Below are 6,000 nucleotides of genomic sequence, written 5' to 3' on the forward strand. Positions count from 1 at the left end.
TATCAGCCAAACTGCATACTTTCAAAATCTTACGTTTCCACCACGTTTCTGGCGCTCCGCGACTGCTGCCAGCCTTCATCGACATCGGGAATGTCGACCTTGGGCCTTACTGACTATGCCTCGAGGCTTGCAACCAGTGGCAACTTTTCTCTCAGAGTGGCAATGTGTCTTTCAAATTTTGTATTATAACTCTCGATTGAAAACTGAGCTGGTTACTGGATTCAAATGACCTGAGTATGTATTGTTCGATTTTAACAAAGCTCAGTTTTGAGATCAATTCCATGTTTCCAACGTGCAATAAGCAATTGCGAAAAATACATCCATGTTCTTTGTCTTTATGTATTTTCGTTTCTTGAAATGTGAAAAATAACACTGCATTGTGTGGCGTCTGAAGGTGACCACTTTTGACCGTCGATTGCCTCGAGACCGCTGGAAATACAAATATTTTTAAGCGAAGGAAGAAAGGGAAATTGGCCAAAAGACATGAAGGAAGAATGGCACTGTATCGACTTCGCGTTACGCAGCACGTACGCGTTGGAACTATGCGATGAGTATTTTCTCCCAGGAACGGTGTTGACTTTGAGTGTCATAAGGCGAGTCGGGCCGGAGGGCGGGTTGCCACCATGGTACATGGGTTGTATCATGAAAATTCCGATCATGCGTGATCCGACCGTCAGATAGCTGCTACCGTATAATGGATATTTACACACGCCCGCGGTCGAACGTGTGAAGTCCATAGAGAGTGAATTTGAATCTCACTTTCTCCATGGCTTCCTTCGAATCACTATTACAATTCCTGCCTCTGCCAAACGCCCGCTCTCGTTCTCAATCTCGTACCTTCTTCCCAAGAACAAGCAGGAAGAAGAGACTAGATTAAAGAAACAGGAAATCAGAAACCAGTTGCTTTAAAATCGCTTGAAATTAGTTTGAGTGAAAACACTCTTGCATAAAATTGTCCGTTATTACCATTGTTGACGAAATTTTAAATGATGTTCCAAATAGAAGAGTTTTATGATCGTGAAAAACTCGCTCGATTCTTTTCAAGATCCGATCAGTTCTCAGTTAAACCGATCTTAAATATAATCGATCAAGTTACATCCAAATCGGTCCATCCGTTTACGATATACTGTCAGACAAAGAAATGAAGATTTTTTACAATAACTCAAGAAGAGTCGAGCTGGCTCCGCTCAAAATCTAATCAGCTTGGAGTTAGAAAAATCCGCATCGATGTAGACCAAAAAATGGATCAAAAATCCAGGCGTCGGCCTGAAAATGTCCAAAGATGAATCTCGAAACTCCGAAAACATTTTTTCATTTTTAGAACGATTACAACAACTTCTCCTGGACTCTGCGTAGAGAAAAAGAAGAAGTTGAGAATTTCTGGCGCCTGTCTGATGACGACAGGTCTCTTGTCTTCGGGACTTTTACTTTCATTCGTGGATGTCGAAATATGAAAGATGGATAAGATTGAGACGAGCTGGAACTTCCTCATCAATACCTTATTCAACGATTGGAAAACTCACTTCAGCAAGCTTCTCGGAAGTGAGTGATAATCGTTGCACCCAACTTTTACGCGGTCTCGAACTATTACTTTCTCTCTGCGCGGGTGGATTTCAGGTGACAAACGATCGTGAAGGCAGGCATATCAGGCGAGCTGTGATCGTCGCGTCGCTCACTCGAATACTCAAACAAGGAAAGTTAGTCGAACGGGTTTCAATGACCTTGACTAATCCACTGTGGCTGGTTGTGTGTTGCATTTAACGGAAATAGGCACGCCGTGTTGTTTTCGTTTTTGACAAGTTTCATATTCCGCACGTTTAAAGAGTCGCAAGAATGTTCTCGCCTTTAATCCATAATTCACTCGGCTAGGAGGATACAGCATGAAAGAACGATTCATGCAAATAAAGCGTCTCATAAATACCGAGATCTCAAACCGCGAGAGAGGAAAAAATTGTTGGCTTTTTTTCTTTGTCTTGTTATTGTTGTCACGTGCCGACAAAAAAGAGAGAACAAAATGTACAAAAGATGGGAGAGACTTGTGGAAAGAACAATTAAAGAGCTGACAAAAAGAAAAAAAAAAAACTCATCGTCGTCGTCGATTCCTGTAGCTGCATAAATACAATTGATTATAAACAACATAGCCTTTTTCATTTACTCTTAAATTATCCACGGATTAACGAATTCGTTCCACTGATTTTCAACTCTTTCTAATCACCAATTCCTTCGTTGAAGCAAAAAAGACCGATTAACGATGGCGCAACTTTGCTATTCGAGAACCGTGAATTCCTGAAGGGGGTCAACCACCCTTGAATCAACCGAACTCTTCGTCTCGGGAGGAAAGTCAGTTCCAATTTAAGGCCTTAGGCCACTCTAGAGGCCGAAAAAAATAGGCTTTTTGGGGATTTTTTTTCAGAAATACTACAAAATAAATCGAGATAACAGAAACTTGATTTTGTTATTCATATCAGTGACTGCTTACAGTAATTTTTTTGAAGCGATTTATTTCAAAATAGCGGCTGTGCAGCGTTTTTGCGACTACGTCTCCGTTTTTTCGGGGTCCACGGCCGGACTAACAGCCCCTGTAATTTTTTTAATCATAATGAGCTAATGAATTTTTTTGATTATATGTAATAACTGCTATAGAAGTACGTAGGATTTTTGCGACATATTGATTTTTGGCCAAATAGCGCACTTCTAAAGTGGAAAGTGAAGAACCTGCCTAAAAAATTGTCAGATAATTGTTAATAACAAATGAACTACGCAATATAAAAAAAAATCTTACATACTTCTATAGCAGTTATTATATATAATCAAAAAAATTCATTGGCTCATTATGATTAAAAAAATTACAGGAGCTGTTAGTCCGGGCCGTGGACCCCGAAAAAAAGGAGACGTCGTCGCAAAAACGCTGCACAGCCGCTATTTTGAAATAAATCGCTTCAAAAAAATTATTCTAAGCAGTCACTGATATGAATAATAAAATCACGTTTCTGTTATCTCGATTTATTTTGTAGTATTTCTGAAAAAAAAATCCCCAAAAAGCCTATTTTTTTCGGCCTCTAGAGTGGCCTAAGGCCTTAAATTTTGTGCTGTTTTCAAATGCGAGAATGCGAAGAACAGCTACATACGATTTGTGTCGAGCTCAACCGGGAGTAAATCTATGTGTCTTATGCCTCTCGACACTGATTTCTAACAACGTTCACAATCCACGAACGTGCAAGCAACGTCATGTTTATCCAGCGTCGCGCTTCCGTGTCTCAAGTTACGAACTGTAATCGTGTTTAGAATCTTATCCGACCAAATTCAACTCTGGCATTGAAACTGATGCACCCAATTGCGCGATTTGGATTCCGGTCCGTGAATTGTCGTGCAGAGAATGAACACCGTTCACGTATGTCAGGCTTATCCATTAAACGAGAGTGCCTGCATGGAAACAGCCAACCACGTGATACATACGTCATTTTGTATACAATTAAAGAAGATCTGGATTTTTACCGGAACTATTAAAATTGCAAAGGCCGCAGCAGCTACAGTAACGGACCTTGAAAGGCACTCGTGAATTCTTCATAGTGCGCGAGCCTCTCGAAGAGTGAAAGGATCCATTGGAAATGTCATTTCTGCCCACATCGTGAGGATTTATGAAGTGTACAGTCCGGAGAGAAAAGTTACACAAAATGGAAAAATTGTAAAACAGAGTTTAAGAATCGATAACTTAATTGTGAATTGAGTTTTGGTATAAATATTATCGGAAATGTTGATCATTTAAGACGCTTCACATCATCGATCAACTTTCGTTAGTGCTAAGATCGTATGGTTTTGTCCAAACTCGATAAATAATATCTCATTTTGATTGTAATTAAAGTCCATGCAAATCACCTCTCATGGATTTTTTACTAAAATAAACATGTTTTGGAATATCAAAAACCCAAATAAAAGGTTGGTTTATTATCTGCAACCTGTATTGATTTTACATGAATAGTGCAAACACTAAAGTTCAGGAATATTGCAGATAATCGATTCACAAATCGAATGAAGCAGCACCCAATAAAATTTGACGTAATATTAGATAATTATTTTCATTTCCATGAGTGGTAAAAACAGCGCAACGTCTATATTTCCCAATAACTGAGCTCTGTCCATGAAAATCCATTGATTCTTTCTCGTTTCTCCATGTGCCCGGATCACTATTTTGACCTGAGTCGACTTGATCAATCTCATCCATACTCACAATCATCAGTCTTGATTTCGTAATTCTTTCATTAAGACACTGTCTCATCTAGACTGCTCGCCTGAGGCATCTTCGATTCAGAATCCGTCAGAGCCCAACAGCCACAATGATTTAGAGATTGGCACGAGATCAAGAAACTGCATCATAAGCGAACTTTTCAATCAAGCCCAGAAGCGACGGGAGTGGATCGCGATCGAATCTCTTCAGAACCGGATGTCGAGTTGACCCAGATCCGAAGGATAGTAAAGAGGCTTCGTTGTCTCGTCCCGATCGCTCGCTCGCTCGCTCGCTTATTCGCTCACTCACTTTGCTCGCCACGGCGCAGGAGAGAACCGCGGATGTAGTAACCTTAACATTGAAAGAATGGCCGGCCACTCGCTCCTCCGACTCCTCAACCCGACCACTGCAGCGTTGCCTCGGCGATTTTTGTCCCTCGAGCATAACCATAACGATCATGAGTGATCGTCGCGAGACACAAGCGCCAATATCTGTGCCAGAGTCGTTTCTACTTCGCTTGCAAAAGTTTCCTTCCATCGGCGTTCTTCGTGCTTCTGAACCACTTCCACACTCCTCGCTTTATGCGACGATCTCTAATTTTTTTTAAACCAGATCGTCGCTCCATTTTTTTTTTTTTTTTTTATTTCTATTTTTGCTTGTTTTCTTTTTCTTATTTTCTCTTGTCTACATCATTGAGTCTTTGGCCTTCTTTAATTTAGCCAGATATAGCGGACTTTTCGTAACTTCCTGCTCTTGTGAATTCGCAGGATACGTTAAACTTACTGTGCTTTTAATGTACACCTAATAATACAATATTTATTTGCCAAAAGTCCTTTAACGCCACTGATTAATTTCATTCAATTCGATGTGAAGAAATCGTTAATCTCTACTTCTCATCGTTTTCTTCAATTGATCAGAGTCAAATTAATCTTTTAAAATTACTTTACGTAACGGTATCTGAAATGTCATTTCTTTAACAACAGAAAATCCATAAATCGCTCTTCAACTTGATGAAATGATTTATCACGTCGTAAATTTATTCGAATCGAATGAAATTCAATTATATCGTAAAATCCAATGATCAGGATTATAAACGGTTTTACGCGATACTTTTCACTGTACAGATCGCTTCTGTGCATAAACTCGTATAACGAGATCGTTATCAAACTTTCGCAGGGAATCAGGATGCCTTCGATCTCGATTGCCGAGCTGGGGATCGAAACGATTTTTAATCACTATTGGGATCGTGCCGTTGAAATATTCTCCTACGGTGATTGCAGAGACCTTTTTAAAGCTGGCAATTCAACGGTAACAATAATTTTTACCATTTTTATTTCCTATGAAGAAAGATTCAGCGATGGTACACGTATATTTATGGCATTTGTTACGCCAATTTTACTGTTAACTTCCAGGCACCGATCAGTGTATCGATACTTATGACACAATACCTATCTAACTCGGTTGACGATAACTTTTCGAGTAGAAAGTAACGATTTCGTTGGTTCATATCCACCTACTATACCTACTCAAATTCCAATTGCGTAAAATTGGCCGAAGCTTCTTTCGCATCTTAAAAGTATGTTTGTATGTTAATTATTCGCAAGTTATGTTTAAGTGTCGTTTGGAAAGCACCTCAACGTGCAGGAATGAAAAAGCGTAGAAGTTCGATAGTCATTTGGTTGCATGAGAAGAAGATTCAAAAACTCTGGGGTACCGGATCAGTCCGAATTTTGTTATCTAAAACTTTCTTGTTGTTTTATTATATATTTTATAAC

This window comes from Diprion similis, chromosome 8 (assembly GCF_021155765.1).
Source record: "Diprion similis isolate iyDipSimi1 chromosome 8, iyDipSimi1.1, whole genome shotgun sequence".
NCBI classification, from domain to species: Eukaryota; Metazoa; Arthropoda; class Insecta; order Hymenoptera; family Diprionidae; genus Diprion; species Diprion similis.